Raw genomic sequence first — 17,363 nt, 5'->3', positions numbered from 1 at the left:
TAGTTATGATCTCTTTGGACACTTAAAAAGCCTTCAACAGAACAGAATGAGATTTTTGGCTTAATGAACTGAGGCAATATTATGTTGACCTCAAGTTTTAGGCTTGCTACAATTCTAAGAGCAATGTCCTGTGGCTTTAATTTGTATCACTGTTTATATCCATCTTTCATTCCCGCATAACCACTGAGACTTTGGAATAGCATTAAGATTGGGTACCCCCCATTTTTCTTTTGTTAAAGCCATTTAGGCTGGCAGCAAAGAAATACAAAATGTTGAAGACCTTAAAATATAAACAAGATGCGACATGCCAGGCCTTATTTTCCAACGATTGTAGGCTGGCCTCCGATTTTGAGTATGTGCTTAATTGTGCCCACAAAAGAGGGCAGGCATGTGCACATGTTTGTGCGCACAAATCAAATAGTTTTGCACTAAAAGAGCTCCAGTTCCCTATCAACAGTCGCACAGAAACAAGCGCGTCAACGGTCAGTTGGAATTTTCAGTCGTCAACACTATTCACTATTTTCACCAATGATCTGGAAGTATAAAATCGGTGCTGATATAATATGTGGATGACACAAAGGTTACTGGAGTGATAAATAATGATGGGAACAGGGCAGTCACACACAGTGACCAAGATCTCTTGATAAGGTGGGCCTGTTCAAAGAAAAGACATGTTAACACAGCCAAATGCTAAATTATACATCTAGGGACAGGGAATGCAGCCAGACCTAGAGAATGGCAGCTGTATCCTGGAAAACAGTGACTCTGAAAAGGATCTAGAGGTCAAAAGGGTCACACAACTCAACATGAGCTCCCAATAGATGCTGTGGCAAAAAGGGCTAATGTGATGCTTGGCTGTATAAACAGGGGAGTATTGAGTAGGGGTAGGGATTGATTTTACCCCTGTGTATATTATACTGCGGAGACTGATACTGGAATACTGTGCAGTTCTGGTTTCCACATTTTAAAAAAGATGTTGAAAAATTGGAGAAGGTGCAGGAAAGAGAGACACAAATTATCTGAAGGCTGGAGAAAATTCCATACAGTGAGAGACTTAAAGAATTAGATCTGTTTAGTTTAGCATAAAGAAGGTTGAGATTGTTGATTATAGTGTATAAGTACCTACATGGGAAGAAAATACTGGGTGCTAAAGTGATCTTTAATCTAGCAGAGAAAGGCATAACAAGAACCAGCGGCTGCAAGCTGAAGCCAGACAAATTTAAATTAGAAATTAGGTACCAATTTTTAACAGCGAGAATAATTTAACAATCGGAACAAACTACCAATGGAAATGACAGAAGCTTCATCTCTTGATGTCTTCAAATAGGCCAATACTATAACGGGGTTCAAAAGGGAACTAGATAGATTCATGGAAGATAGGTCCATCAATGGCTATTAGCCAGGATGGGCAGGAATGGTGTCCCTAGCCTCTGTTTGCCAGAAGCTGGGATTGGGTGACAGGGCATGGATCACTTGATGATAATGTGTCTGTTTATTCCCTTTGGGGTACCTGCCATTGGCCACTGTCAGAGGACTGGGCTTGATGGACGTTGGTCTGATCCAAGTATGTCTGTTCTTATGTTCAAATCAAAACTAGATGCCTTTCAGGAAATTGTGATTTAACCAAACTCAAGCTATGCTTTACTCAAACCCAAGTTATTGGGCTCAATATAGGGTTAACTGGGTGACATGTAATGGCTTGTGATATACAGGAGGTCAGACTAGATCAAGTAATGGTCCCTTCTAACTTAAAATTCTCTGAATCTAGGGGAGATGGACAGTTTTTAAATTTTTGGTTCTATTAGTGAGATTCCATGTGAGATCTGTTGAATGATTTCTACCAGATAGGATGCTCCAATAACCTGTTAAGAGACTGAGATGTGTTTAGATCTCTCCTTCATTCTTACCTGGGGGGGGGAGGTCTAAGTCACTTCTTGGGTTGGGCTTGAGGCCTGCCTCATGCAGTTTATTGCTATGAATGACTATTGGATTGGGATGCACATCTGGGAACACTGGTACCTAGCCATTGGCTTATGGACAATACAGTCTGACTCAAGAGGTCAGGAGCAACAGCCCCGTACATTGACTTTAGTCTGTACATTAGGGCTCATTCTTGCAGATCCTTTGTTTTTCCTGTGTATAATTTATTTTGTGTTCTTAATTGTCATGTTTAACTGTCTCTCTGGAAAACTGACATCTGAATGATGCGTGGTTTGAGTCACTTTGAATTTTTTTTATCCCTCTGAAAGGTTACTTGGGCTCTGTTACTGCTTATTTCAGCATGTTTAGTTTTGGGGGTTTTTTTTGTTTTGTTTGTTCATGAATGATGAATTCTTTCCTATACATACAGTGCCTTACCACTGTGTGTCTTCCTTTTGCAGTATTGTTCTGTTTGTAAAATGTTTTCATCCATGTTTTATGGCTGTCTCATCACTGGGAAATGCCAAACGGAAACATAAAAAACCACAGAAATAAATAAGGTTATTTTGCTTTTGGGCTATAAAGTTGTAAGTTCAAACCCTACTTTGGTGTAGATCTACACTACTGTGGATGAGTGTGCTTCCTTGTTATATGTGCCATCATTCAAATGAGATGCTAAATCAAGGTATCTTGGCAGTTCTTGGTTCTAAGTGAAAGATCTCCTAGTTCTTTTCAAAGAGAGAAATACTTTATTTCACAAGTCCCAGTAGCTGGGTTTGGTGCAGCAGGCATGGAGTGTGAGGGAAGGGATTTCTCTCCGTAGGCCATGGAGCTGTAGCAGTGCTGCACAGTGGCCACTAAAGCAGGCCACAGTTCAGGGGTGTAGCTATGGGTAGGATGGGTGGGCTGTGGCCCACCCACTTAGCATCCAGGCCCACCCCAGCACTATCCCCGCCCAGACCTGGAGGACACTGCATGCTGGGTACACACACCCCTGGCCCAACCAGAGGGGCAGGGACAGCAGCGGCACAGCAGTGGAGCACCTGAGGAGTGCATCATGCATGCGTGCACACACATGCCGCAGCAGGAGGAGGGCGGCTGGTTGGCTGACTGGCCCGCCCAGCAGCGGTGATCATCAAAATATGTAGGCCTGTTGCCTCGGGGAGTGGGGCCCGGCATGTGGCGGTGCAACAGGGATGGGTGCCAGGAGCCGTGCATGCTGCAGAGTGGCGTCTCCTCCTGGAGCTGGGTGCGTTCATGCAGGGCCCCAGGGGACCCCTGGCCAAAGCATCCATCACCCCAACACAAGGCCAGCTGGACTGGAGGGGGTGGGCAGAGGCTGGCCCCTGATCCCTCCTGCCCCCCTTCCCCTCTGCCCATCCAAATGTCCCATGTTAGCTGCGCCACTGCCACAGGTGCTTCCCACTAAGAGGGCTCAATGGTCAGCGGGTTTGTATAGCAGGAGATTCATGGTCTTGCCCCCGTTCCTATCCAGATCTGCCTCACCCAGGCTGCTACCCCCAGCTGTACAAGAATGAGCCAGAAGCCTCCTGCAAAACCAGGTTCCATAACACACCTCTGCATGCTTCCTTCCCTTCTGGCATGGCCTCCCCAAATCCTGTTCTCTGCTTCCCCTGGCACAGAAAACCCACACTTGTTCTGCTACAGCTGGGGCCCTAGGTAGCTGCAGAAGATGGGATAGAGTTCGTCACAGAGCTGAGAAGATAGAATCCTGGGATTTAATAAAATAAAAGGTTCTAATCTCCAGAACTGTACGTAAGCTATTGGAGAGTGTATTTATTTACATAGCAACTCAGCTACCAATATGTAATTTCTTCATCCTTTGAAAGTGCTTTGCGATATCTTTTAACATCAAAGATCCTACTGCATATAAAACCAAATATTTCAAGTAGAGGGAATTCAGAATGTTGCAACAAGAAGGCACGTTAAATCATGCAGAATAAAACCTACTGTCCTTGTAGATGTTTTGCTATTACTGTTTGTTGCAAACAACTCATTTGCTGATCAGATATAGCCAGACACAGACATGAGACAGACAATATTAGGATCTCATCCATTGATTCTGTATAAGAGCTGAGAAGTGAATGTGACATTCTTGGTGCCTGGTTCTAAGCAGCTTTGCCATCTCAAGAGATTCAGTTTTTCTTCAAGTGCTTGCTCATGTCCATTCCATGCTAGGCGTGTGCACACCACTTGCACTGTTACCGGACATTTTTCCCTTAGTGGTATCCGGTGGACCAGCTCTAACATCCTCTTGAGCTGCACACGTATGCACCAGTATAAGGGATGCCACTGGCCCTGGACCCTCTTGGTTCCTTCTTACCATCGGGACAGTTGCTGGAATGACCCTTTCTTGCTCTGGCAAGGTTTCTTCCCAGTGGTTTCAGACTCTGTCTTCATTCATAGTGTTAATAGTTTACTGTATATAGTTTTTGCAAGTAGTGGCAGTGTATATAGTTCCTATCATTGAGAGACTTTTCACCCCAGGGGCCAGGCATGCCCTAGTTCCCAGGCTTCAAGCCTTGTGCCTCTTGTGGCAAGCCTATACCTGTGAGTGACCCGCACTCCAGTTGCTTAAAGTACTTGGGGGAAACTCATGTAAAGGACAAGTGCAAAATCTGTAGGGACTTCAGACCCCGCATTAAGAAAGACCAGGACATCAGGCTATCCTCGTGGAAGCTGCCATCAGAACTACTGCTCTGATTCTGTGCTGAGGACTTCGGCGTCAGTGTGAAGCGCTCCCCCAGCACCAAGCTCTTCCTGGCACTGTTCTCCATCGCTGGTGCTGAGGACAAAGCACAAAAACCAGCACACTGAGAGAGGGCGCTCACCGGTGCAAAAGAGAGACAAGCGGGGAGGGGGAGTGAGACCCGCACCAGGTTGTTCCTATACCCCGGACCTGTGTCATCACCGTCAGCTCCACCAAGGGCATTGAGTCCAGTGCAGGATCCTCCGCTGACACCAGGCAGCCACCATGATACCAGTGGGCTGCTGGTGCCGTCAACCCCAGAGGCTTTACAGGCCGCTAGGGACCTTCTCTTTCTTTCAGTTCCTTCAACCCCACCGGGGCACCTACCAGCTCCGGCATCCGGAAGCAGGAGGGAACAGGGTGCATCAGGCACCTTCGCAGCACCACACAGGGGAAAACCCCTACTTGATACCAGCATCCCATTCCCTGGCACACTACCGGTTCCTGGAACTCTGGCACTGTATGGAAGTGGAAGCAGATACCACTCCACCGTGGTTGCTGAGAGAGAAATCCTCTTCGGAGCCTAAAGGGGAACCCTATGAACCCCTGGTACCCAGCCTATGCACCACCAAGCTTTACTGCTGGTCACCCGGTGGGCACCTGGCCAGCAGGTTGCTGGCCAATGCAGTGGCCCTACTGTAACCCCTGGGGGTTTCCCCCCATACTGGTGCCTTCCTCCCACCACTCCTACTTGATGGTCTCCAAGAGACAGGTTACCGCTCCTTCCTGCTTGGCACTGGATCCAGACTCTGGTACCAAAGTCCAGGAGATGCCTCCAATGGACATAGTAGAGGCAGAGGAAGGAGCCCCTCCTCCATACAAGCCTCAGCCTCCCCAGATGAGGCTGTTGCGGGTCCCAGAAGCCTACTTCTCCAGGACAACTTCAGGGCCCATCAGGATCTTCTGAAGTGGGTTGCTTCAAACCTGGGCTTGGAGCTCAAAGAGATATCGCACAGCCTTATTTATATCCTGGCTGTAGCAGCTCCGTCCAAAGTGGCCCTGCCTATCAGTGAGGTGGTGATGGGACCAGTCAAGGCCATATAGCACACACCTCATTGTCTGGCCCCCACTTCAAAGAGGGCAGAGAAAAAGAATTACGTAGTAGCAAACAGGTTTGATTACCTGTGCTCGCACCTTCCCCCAGTTCCCTGGTGGTGCTAATGAAGGGGACAGGGAGGCCAGTTGACTGCTACCCTGAAACAAAAAGATGCTAAGAAACTGGACCTTTTTGGAAGAAAGGTTTATTCCAACTGTATATCGCCAATGAGCTTTGCTGGGGAGATACGATTTTAATCTATGGGACTTCCTGAATAAGTTCAAGACAGGAGTTTGCAACCCTCTTAGGAGAGAGTAAGAACGTGGCCAGGACTTCTCTCCAGGTGGCTCTGGATGCTGCCGACTCGTCAGTCTGGACAATGGCCTCCACAGTCACCATGAGGCGCTGTTCCTGGCTCCAGTCCTTCAGCCTTCCCCATGAGGTTCAACAGTCAATCCAGGACATCCCATTTGAAGGCTCCTCCCTTTTCTTGGAGCAGATGGACTTCATAGACTGAAGGACTCAAGGGCCACAGCCACCATACGATCCTTAGGCCTGTATGCCCCATCTGCCTCCAGAAAACATTTCAGGCCCCAGCAGCCTCCTCGGTTCTAAGGATCTCCAAGACAGGAGCCCTACAAAAGAAAAGGCAGAGGTTATAATTAGCGCCAACCACTCCCATCCACCTCAGCCTTCCAGTTGGGGCCTCAGAGATACTCTGGCAGCCTAAGCAGGCCTTTTGAAGGTGCACCTGAGGGTGCTGTACCAGTCACCATTTCGGATTCTCCTCCTCCCCCCACACCTTCATTTTTGGACAGTGTGTCACTCTCCAGCCTGGCTAGGGCATCCATAACATCGGACCGATGGATCCTGAGTACAGTGATAGTTGGATATACCCTTCAGTTTTTATCCACCCCTCTCTCTAACCTCCCATCCCCATCTCTCTTTAGGGACCCTTCTCATGAGCAACTCCTTGTCCAGGAAGTGCAATCCCTTCTATGTATGGGGGCTGTGGAGGAAGTTCCTCAAGACTTGAGGGGGAAGGGGTTTTACTCCCAATATTTCCTAATCCCAGAGGCAAAAGGGGGGCTCCAGCCCATCCCAGATCCATGTTGTCTCAACAGATATCTCAAGAAACTGGGGTTCCGCATGGTCTCCCTGGCCCTCATCATTCCCTCCCTGAACCCAGGAGACTGGTACGCCACCCTCGACTTAAAGGATGCATACTTTCATATTTCTATATTCAGTGGCCACAGAAGATTTCTTAGATTTCTAGTGGATCATCACTATTACTAATTCTCTGATTCACCGCCCTTTCCTTCAGCCTATCAGCAGTCCCACGGGTTTTTACAAAGTGTATGGCGGTTGTAGCCTCCTTCTTCAGGCAGTGCGGCTTTCCGGTCTACCCGTACCTCAATGCATGGATGATCAAAGGTCAGTCGCAGGCTCAAGTGCAAGACAGCATCAGCACAGTCCAAACCACTGTCAGGGCACTGGGCCTGCTGATAAACAAGAAGAAGTCAACTCTTGTTCCAGTTCAGAGAATAGAATTTACTGGGGCAGTGCTCAACTTGACCCAGACCATGGCAAACCTGATATCCAAGGTCATATGCCACCGAATCATGACAGCTTGAGTGTGTCTCAAGCTACTGGGTCTCATGGCAGCTTGCACTTACATGGTTCGGTATGCCAGGTTATGCCTTAGGTCGCTCTAGATGTGGGTAGCATCAGTATACTCCCTGAGCAGACACCACTTGGACTCAGTACTTATGGCCCCTCCCCTGGTCCTCGGCTCCCTAGGTTAGTGGAAGGAACCAAGGTTGGTAATGATGAGGGTGCCCTTCATTGTCCCACCGCCATCAGTGTCTTTAGTCTCAGATACATCAGACCTAGGGTTTAGAGCCCACCTCAGAACTCAGGATCTCTGGTCCTGGGAAGAACTCTCCCTGCACATAAATGTCAGGGAGCTTAGGGCAGTGTGCCTGGCTTGCCAAATGTTCCTTCCCCAGGTCTCAGGCAAGGTGGTTCAAGTCCTGACAGGCAATACAGCAGCCATGTTCTATATCAACAAGAAAGGAGGGGGGTCTGAGCCTCTGCCCTGTGTCAGGACGCCATCAGTCTATGGGACTTTTGTGTGAGACACTTCATTCATCTCGAGTTGTCTCACCTCCCGGGAGCCCAGAATGTGTTGGCGGATCACCTCAGCAGGTCCTTCTATCACCACAAGTGGTCTCTTCACTTGGAGGTCATCAGTGGCATCTTCCAAAGGTGTGGGGGCCTTCCTAGGTGGACCTGTTTGCCACCAGGCAGAACAGAAAATGCCATCAGTTCTGTTTGCTGCACAGGCACAGTGTAGGCTCCCTCTCCAACACCTTCCTGCTCGAATGGCCAGATCACCTACTAAATGCCTTTCCCCTGATCCCCTTGGTTCACAAGGTTCTTCTAAAAATCAAATGGGACAAGGCAAGAATTATCCTGAGAGCACCAGCGTAGCCATGCCAGCATTGGTTTGACACACTTCTGGACCTCTCAGTGGCAGCTCCACTCTCACTTCTACTCCTCTCGGACTTGATTTCACAAGATCACAGCCAGTTGCTTCACCTGAACCTCACCTCCCTGCACCTAATTGCATGGCTGAGCCCTGAAAAACAGGTCTGCTTGGAATAGGTTCGACAAGTCTTGCTAGGTAGTAGAAAGCCTTCCACCAGGTCTACCTACTTGATCAAATGGGAACATTTCACTTGTTGAGCCTCTGAATGGGATCGCTCTTCATCTCTATCTTTTCTTCAATCTATCTTGGACTGTTTGCTCCACCTAAAGCTGCAGAGTCTAGCACTTTCTTCTATTAAAGTTCATTTAGCGGCCATATCAGCCTTTCACCCCCCAGTGAGTGGCAGATTCGGTTTCTTAAGAGTTTGGAAAGATTCTGTCCTTGGGTTCATGAACCGACCCCTCCCATGGAACTTAAACCTGGTCCTGTAGAGGCTTGGGTCCCCCTCTTCAAGCCGTTAGTATCATGCTCTGTAAGACTTTTCTCCTGGAAGGTCACCTTCCTGATGGTGATCTCCTTGGCCAGAAAGGTCTCTGAGATCAAGGCCCTTACATCAGAACCACCTTACATGGTGTTCTTCAAGGACAAGGTCCAACTGTGCCTCCATCTGGCCTTCCTACCAAAGGTGGTATCACAATTCCACAACAACCAAGTCATTTTTCTACCTGTCTTCTTCCCAAAACATCACAAAAGCTCTGAGGAATGACAGCATCATACATTGGATGTTAGACAGGCCCTCACCTTTTATAGTGAGAGGACTAAGTCCTTCTGCAATGCTTTGTAGCAATATTGGAAAGAATAAAGGCTGCTCGTGTCAACCCAAAGAATCTTGTTCTGGATAACCACCTGTATTCAAGCTTGCTATGAACAGACAAATTTCTCATCTCCAGCCATCATGACCACTCATTCCACAAGAGCCCAGGCTTCATCAGCAGTGTACCTCACACAGATACCAATCCAGGACATCTGCAGAGCCTCAACCTTGTCATCGGTTCATACCTTTGTGACTCAACACGCCATCACCTAACAGGCCCCAGATGATGCCAGTTTCAAGAGAGCAGTGTTGCAGTCAGCACATCCATAAACTCCAAGCCCACCTCCTGGGGTATTGCTTGTGAGTCTCCTAACATGGAATGGACATGAGCAAGCACTCTAAGAAGAAAAAACAGTTACTAAGCTTTCATAACTGTTGTTCTTCGAGATGTGTTGCTCATGTCCATTCCGTGACCCACCTTCCTGCCCCTCTGTCGGAGTTACTAGCAAGAAGGAACCGAGACGGTGCGGGGCTGGCAATGTCCCTTATACTGGTGCAGATGTGTGCAGCTCCAGAGGGTGCTTGAGCCAGCCTAATGGATACCACTAAGGGAAAAATCTCCAGGAACAGTGCACACGGCACACACACACCTAGCATGGAATGGACATGAGGAACACGTCTCGAAGAACAACAGTTACGAAATATTAGTAACTGTTTTTCTTTCTTAGTCACATGGCTGGGAGCTGACATCAAGGCATGCTGGACACTTATAGCCACTGTGATAGATCCTTCTAGATTACAATGATAGCTTAGACATATATGAGGGAGTGTGATTAAATTGGAAAAAAAATTGTCTCAAAATGAAGGGACAAGTTTAAATTCCTTAACCTCCACTTGGATTGGCTGATTCTTGGCTTCAGGAATGCAAGAGCTTCTTGGCACATGCCCTCACTGGGGTCGAGCAGGACGTGAGAGAGCTTGTGCTGGGACGGTGAGAATGCTACCTCTTGCGGGGGGCTAAGGGGGAGGGGGATGTGCAGCATTCCAACAGATATAATTAATGACAAGTGTTGTTGTCTTTCTACTGTGCCATCTACCCACCGGCTGCCTGGTGCTGATCTCTTGAAGTCCTGTTGACCTCTCCAAAGTTTACTTTAAAAATAAACCATTTCTTTTCCAAAATTTCTGCGAGTGAGGCGACTTCTCATTCAGTGTGCCCAATAGGAAATACTGTGCCCATGGCCACTCCTGAATGACCAACCCTAAGTGCTTAACTTAACCTGTCTTGGGATTGGGAAAAGGGAAGCTAGTAACAGAAAGCGATAAACCTATTAAAATCTGACAGACTCTGTTTTTTTGTTTCAAAATCTTTTATTTTTACAACTAAGAGTATTCAGCAAATTGGCCTTACTCGGTGTCATCAGTTTGTATCCTGCCCAGGTTGGTAAAAGCCTACAGTTGTTCCCATGTGATGAATATTCAGTGGCAAGCCTGAGAAGAGTTTGCAGTTTCAGTCCAATTCCTCATCAAATAAATTGCCAATTGAATTGGCTTATTTGTTGGCAGACTTACCAGACGCAGGGTCTGATTCTGTGTAGATGCTGGGTGTTTTAAACACATAAATGCAAGGTAAAAAAAAGATGAACAGGCTAGGGAGTGCACGGGAATCTCACTTTCATGAGAGTGCAGCTACCAAGCTACTCTTGCCTACTAGCAGGAATAAGGCTGAAAAGGAGAGTGCATGGCTAAACTCCTCATTTGCATAATGAAGATCACAGATTAGTCTGTCTCCACAGCCAGGTCTGCTCTGCGCCTTCACCTCACCCTTTATTTACCCTTTGCTTGACAGCATCCAGTAGACACACAAACTTATTTCCACTCAATGTAAAGAACCAGGACTAGTGCTTAGCCTTACTTGTGCCTGTTGAGGTTTTCCCAGGATCATAACTGTCCTGGAAAATCTGTAAGGGTGTTCAGTACACACTGCCAGCTGTCCAGTTTTATGGGCTCAGGATCATCCTAGTTGTCCAGATTTTTTGTATCTCAGAAGTGGCATGTGTATGCAGTAGGCATGGAAAACTTGCAAACTGAAGGCCCAACAGTGAAATGGGTATGGAGACAGATCTGTCTTTACACTGATAGAGGTAGCCACTCCAAAGCAAGAATGACACATGGTAGACTTGGAGGGAAGCTATCCCATGCTGCACCTTTTCTGTAAGTACTAAAGCTTTGTAAGAAAAATGCCCTTTATATCTATGAGAAATCATTGATTTTTGCTGCTTTTTCTTGGTAATGAATGGCTTTCCCATGCTTAATGGTTTTGTAAAGAGTAAAGAAAAAATATTGCCTAGCATTTTCACGATTTCTTCCCACAAATCCAATAGAATTTTGTGACTTTCTTATATCCAAACTTTCCTGTCCCTCAAAACCCATCAGCTTTGGGCTATTCCTTAGAATGTGCACATATTATTTCTCTCTGGTGTTAATCTTCCTTTGTCCTCCATGCTGATCACAGTGCCAAACCTGAATAGCTGGGCTGCAGAATCATAGTGCCACAGGGACGCATAGGGAGGCTGAGGAGTTGGGACTGGAGCTACTGTGCAGTCTTTACACCAGAGCTGATGCCACAGTAACCCCTGCCACTCCTACTCCCCAATCTGTAATGGCTAATAAATCTGCTTAGCATTTTAACCATTAGACCCACCACACACACACACACTCCTGCCCTGGCCCAGCACCTAAGCCCCCATTGCACAGTGATACACAAGGTGCTCATCATACAGAGAGAGCATCTGTAGAGACTGCACAAACTGAAGGCCTGCCCCTCGCCTCACATAGCAGAAATTTACTGCTTCTGTTGCACCTTGGCTGCTCTGCAGCTGCTGTGGGTAGAGATTGCCCCTTTAAGATTGCACATGTGTATTGCTAATTATAATGCACCATAACTCACAAATATTAAAATAAATTCACAAGTCCATTCAATAGTGCAATCTTGCATTCAAAATATTTGTATCCATACAATTAACCTCACATGCCAAATTATTACAGTCTCTTCCCATTAAGCAGGGGGAGACACAATTTGAATTGCAATTAAAAAGAATTTCTTCATCGATATTCTTATGTTTTGTTTTTAGAATTGTTAGTTCAAAAAACATTTCCAAATCTTTGGGAAATAACATAACTTTAAATCCATATATACGATGAGCTTTAATAAAATGATGACCACAAATAAAACACACAAGGGAGCTCCTAATTGCTAGCAGCAACAAAGGCATCATTTTCTGCCATTTTCTAACCCTTTTATTAGCTGAAACTTTAATCTTAAAAGAAATGCATTTAGTGGATTAGACACACAATTTCTGTTAACAATGATAAGAGTTGCACAACAAATAGCCAGATATGCTGTAAAGGAGACCTGGAAAGCATTATCAACTGTTAAGACAGAGTAGGTCTTATTGTATATGTTTGTAACAGGAGCATATATGGTAGTGAGAGTGAGTGGCAGGCAGCCTTGGTACAAATGTTCTGTATACAAGAGATGTTTTCTTTGGATGGTGATTTTCTAATTAAAAAACTAAAAAGATTCTTACCAGTTAATGTGTTTGAACTTATGGATTGTTAGAGTTCTGTGGATTGTTAGATTTTTCTGTCTAAGACAGGTCAGTCTTATTAGCTACTGCTCTTTCCTTCTTTTACCGGAAGATAGATCTCTTACTGTGTTTGAATGATTGATATGCATTTGCTAATTGTTGAAACTTCGCTGGAAAAGACTAACAAGCTTTGTCAGTTCATTACTGCTTCTTTTGTTTCCTTTTTTGTGATGAATAGCCATTGTTGATACCCAGTCAGAATCCTTTCCGTTGCAACAGAAAGGCAGGAATGGAGTTAATGGTAAGGGAATATAAAAAAATTAATAATTTTTCAGTTTTTTTCTGGTTTTAATAAAATAACAGATATAAAATTGCTTGAGTTATCAGTTCCCATACTATACAGCTGGAACCAAATAGGTCTTTTTGCTTTCCACAGCATTTTGGATCACATTTTCTACTGTGTATGGGAAAATATTTAGGGCTCACAATGCCCTAACTGCAGTGGAACCACACCAAGAAATGAAGTTATCATGAGTGGCAAGAAGTTTTTAGGGAGTGATCATAGAATAACAGTAATATGACCTGGGAGTTTGCAAACTGCATGGAGCACTAGCCTAAACCCCTACCTATATAGTGTTCATATGCATGGTATTTAACATGGGGAAAGGGAGCAGGCAAACCCTAGCTGCATAAGTGGCTCATGCGCTGCCTCTAGGTTTAGGGCTAGTCTATACACACACTTTTGCACCAAAATAATTAAATAGTTTTTCATTTGCCAGTCTCGTTTGTCTGGACAGAGGGGCAGCCAGGCCAAATGTGAGTGGCTTTGTGACCCCATGCATCAGGTCACAATGCTACTCACTGAAATTTGGCCCCTCTGTCTATACTGATGAGAATATATCTTTAAATAATGAGGAGGCACAGTCTCACATAGCATACAAACATGAGGACAGAAATGGGCTAGAACTAGAGTAGGTTGAAATGGGATAGGCAATGGGAAGCCTTCTCTTTTACTTCTGATCTCAAAGTCTCATTTTCTGATTAGATACCTGCACACAATAGGATAATTATGCTCAGTGTGGGAATTAAACAGTGGTCTTTCTTCAAGTTTTAAATTGAGGATTTCTCTTTTATGGGAAGTATGATTAGACAAATGTAGAAATATTCTTAGTGATGGTCATTCCAGTGATTCACTTTATTTTTAATTCGAACTAATGGAATGCAATGATATGCATATTGACATTGTTTTATATTATAGTTTGCGTGTACGGGATGGTCTTCTCTGGCTGTATAATCAATCCTGTGTGTAGAATCTCCCTGGTGGTTTGGAGAGAGTTTATGAGCCTTTTAGCTTCAGGAGTTTGGTTTACTGTGTATGGCTGAGGCAAATTCCATGGTGGAAGAAATGGATCCCCTCTTCTCCACTTAAACATTTGTCCTAAGTATGGCTTGACATTAGATTTCATTTATGCCTGAAAGACATTAATACTGTTTTACTTTCAAATATGTGTGATTATAAGAGTATTTACTTTTCTCTTCCCTTTTGATAAGAGAGGGAGAGTTTACAAAGTTAGTGGTTAATTTATTATATGAGTGTGTGGTTTACATGACATAACATATACCTTATGTGTTAGATTCCTAGAACTAAGTTGGAGTGGGCATAAGTTTTTACCATCTTCTGCCATGTAAATCACAGCAATATTTGCTGTTGTGTTGTATATATGTACTGGTTCTGAGTAATTTTCCCTTATTATGGCTGGATAAAGATATTTGCAGCCCATTCTTGGAAACCCTTTCTCATATCCTTACACACATGAGTAGTCCCCTTGGAATCATGTGTGTGAGGACTGCTTGCATGATTAAAGACTTGGTCCCTGTGTTTGTTATAAAACTTTCAGTCCAGCTGTTATTTGAAAAAGCATTTTTAAAGTAAGAATTTTTTGCCATGTACAATACTTGTGATCAGACAAACCAGCAGATATCCTGAGTACAGCATAAATGACTGACAGACTGTTCTGTAACTAGCAACATTTTGAAAGAAGCTTTTTTTGACAGCTATAATTAATGAGTTTTAATAATAAGTGTAAAGTAGGAATGATAAAATAGCAGTTGACAGACCTTGCAGCCTAAAAGGCAGCTGTTCGGGATAGTTGTTGGACATACATCTACATTTTTTAATGTAACTGTAAATGGAAGAAAAGCAGGTCTACAGTTGTGGAGTTCAGCTAATGAGAGTCAAGCAGAGTCTAATCTGTACTGCTGAACTGCCAGTTGGAGAGGTTCCTGCATTTAAGGGATCAACATTCCCAAGGAAATCTGGTACCTGCTTGTTGATGTGTCTGGATAATCACCTTACAAACCGTACTGCACAGTATGAGAATTTAACTCAACAAATGTATATACAACCTTTTTTTTTTTTTCTGTTTGGAAGTTAGAATGGGAGCCTTCATTGAAACTAATGTAAGTGCCAGATCCTGCCCTCCTTATTATTACTCTTATCATTTTTAATTTATATTGCAGTAGCAGCCAGAAATAGAAGTTAATGTTTGCAGAACAAATTCAGGTGCATGCAGTCAATTCCCATTGAAATCAACATATTGAAGTAAATAAGAGTTGCATCTGAGAGTGCAGTTGGCTGTTGGAGGATATTGTTTCATCAGAAAATTGGCATTTTAATAGGTAAAAAGTACAGATGAACAAAGCTGCCTGCTCCCTTACTAAATGAATGAAAGAGTTGGCGTTGATTTCCTTGAGATGTAGACTTATTTTTTAAGATACTTCAAAAATAGTTGAAATGGTGTACAAAATAACAATATTAGAATAGGCTAAAACACTTACATGTTTCTAAAGCTTTCCTACCATTTTATCATTAAACTATAAAATTGATATAGGTCAGTTTAGCAGGGCCAGTGCAAGGATGTTTCATGCCCTAGGCGAAACTTCCACCTTGCGCTCTCCCTTGTCCCTGAGCCCCCGCCCTGAGGCAGCCCCCCCTCCAGCGGCAGCTCCCCCCCTCCTCCCTGAGGCGCCCCCCCGGCAGCTCCCCATCCCCCACCCTCCGCCCTGAGGCACCCCCCCCGCCCCAGCTCACCCCTGCTCCTCGCACGAGCACCCTGAGCACACCATCACTGCTTCACTTCTCCCGCCTCCCAGGCTTGCGGTGCCAATCAGCTTAGGTGCTGCAAGCCTGGGAGGCGGGAGAAGTGAAGCAGCCACAGCGTGCTCGGGGAGGAGGTGGAGCAGGGGTGAGCTGGGGCAGGGAATTCCCCTGTGTGCCACCACCCCCCTCTTACTTGCTGCAGGCAGCCCTCCCCATGCTCCCCTGCCCAAGCTCCCTCCGCCTAAATGCCGGCGGCGACTGGGGCAGCCAAAGATCCGGCCACTGCAGTCGCTGCCGAAGAAAATGGTGCCCCCCAAATCCTAGTGCCCTAGGCAACTGCCTAGGTCACCTAAATGGTTGCACCAGCCCTGCAGTTTAGTCATTTAAGTGAGGAACAGGCAGCTTGCTATTTAATTTTCTTTTTAACCCTGCTCTTGCAGGGTATTTCAACATCCCTTAAAGGTGAATTTCAAACCAAAGGAAAACCCTAAGTGCTTGTCTTTTTACTGCTCCTTTATGATGAATAAAGACAGGCTATGTTTTTAATTATATTTATTTTCAAATAAAATATTTTAAAAAAACAGTCAATCAACATGAATACAATCTTCCAAGGAGCAGTGGGGGAAACTGGAGCTTTCTGCTGACATTGGAAGAATCAGTTCTTGACTTACCTTTTTCTTGAAGAACACAGGCTCTCTTTGGAGGATCTGGAATATGTCCTTACACCTGGAGTTTGAAATCTGCGCTACTGTTCTCCCAACCTCAGATTTGACATCTACTCTCCACCCCATGGGGTCTACGAGAACTGCATCTCAGGTTTCAACCTCCAGCTTTGGTGTTGCATTCCTGGTCCTCCAAAGATTGCCAGAGTCCTCCAGGAAAAAGAAAGTAGTTAGGACTTGATGTGTCTAATGTTAAAAACAGGGGGGGGAAACCCTCTCTTAAGATAACGAACTTTGCAGCTGTCTTTTTACATTGCAGTGAAGTAGTAAAGGACAGTAACAAAACAAAAATGTGTCATTTTATAATTCACCTCTCTCACTCCCAAACACTGAGAATTGGGATTACTGGATGCTACATTCTAGCAGAGAATGTATTAGAGCTTAACAGCAGGAGCAACAAGGACCAGAAACAAATGTGCTTTCTATTTCATTTTCCCAGCTGAAATCCTGGATAGACTTTGTTGGCTTTAAACCTTTTCATTCAATGAAAAATTCTAACCAGAGTGTTTCTTCTGAATCACAGTCACTTTAAATGAGACATACACAGCACTATAAATTAGCATTGAACAGGGGTTTTCTTTGTTTAAAACACTTGAAAATTGCTTAACTGTTAACTACTATAAAGGGGTTTCAAAAATACCTGGAATTCACTCGGAAGAGTGATGCACAACTACTGAGGGGAAGAAAGAAAATTTACCCCCAAAAGTTACCTATTTAAAAGTGTGGAAAATAGTAAAAATACCTAATGTGTAGATAGTGGTTTTCATATGTAGATCTCAAAGTGGCAGTACAAAGGAGGTAAGTAGTATTTTGCCTGTTTGATTTACACATGGAGAAAACTGAGGTGAAGTGACTTGTCCAAAGTCTTACAGCAGTGCCAGTGTCAAAGCCAAGGTCTCTAGTGCCCTTTTCACTGAGCT

General features: G+C 44.9%; 1 protein-coding gene and 1 long non-coding RNA gene across 14 annotated transcripts in view; one reads left to right on the top strand and one right to left on the bottom strand.

Annotated features, from left to right (window-relative positions):
• Window positions 1–17,363, top strand: part of STAU2 (staufen double-stranded RNA binding protein 2) — a 213,937-nt gene that overhangs the window by 172,942 nt on the left and 23,632 nt on the right. The window lies entirely within an intron of this gene.
• Window positions 5,944–9,253, bottom strand: LOC120397790. 2 transcript variants are annotated; one of them, XR_005594007.1, is made up of 4 exons: window positions 9,124–9,253; window positions 7,894–8,018; window positions 7,139–7,228; window positions 5,944–6,361 (listed from the first exon to the last, which is right to left on the bottom strand). It is a non-coding gene; the product is annotated as an uncharacterized LOC120397790 (long non-coding RNA). The 2 variants fall into 2 exon arrangements; XR_005594008.1 differs by having other exon boundaries at window positions 9,019–9,233.

Source organism: Mauremys reevesii, linkage group 2 (genome assembly GCF_016161935.1).
Source record: "Mauremys reevesii isolate NIE-2019 linkage group 2, ASM1616193v1, whole genome shotgun sequence".
Lineage (NCBI taxonomy): Eukaryota > Metazoa > Chordata > Testudines > Geoemydidae > Mauremys > Mauremys reevesii.
The sequence above is the reverse complement of the archived record's forward strand: the minus strand, read 5'-3'. Positions and strand labels throughout refer to the sequence as shown.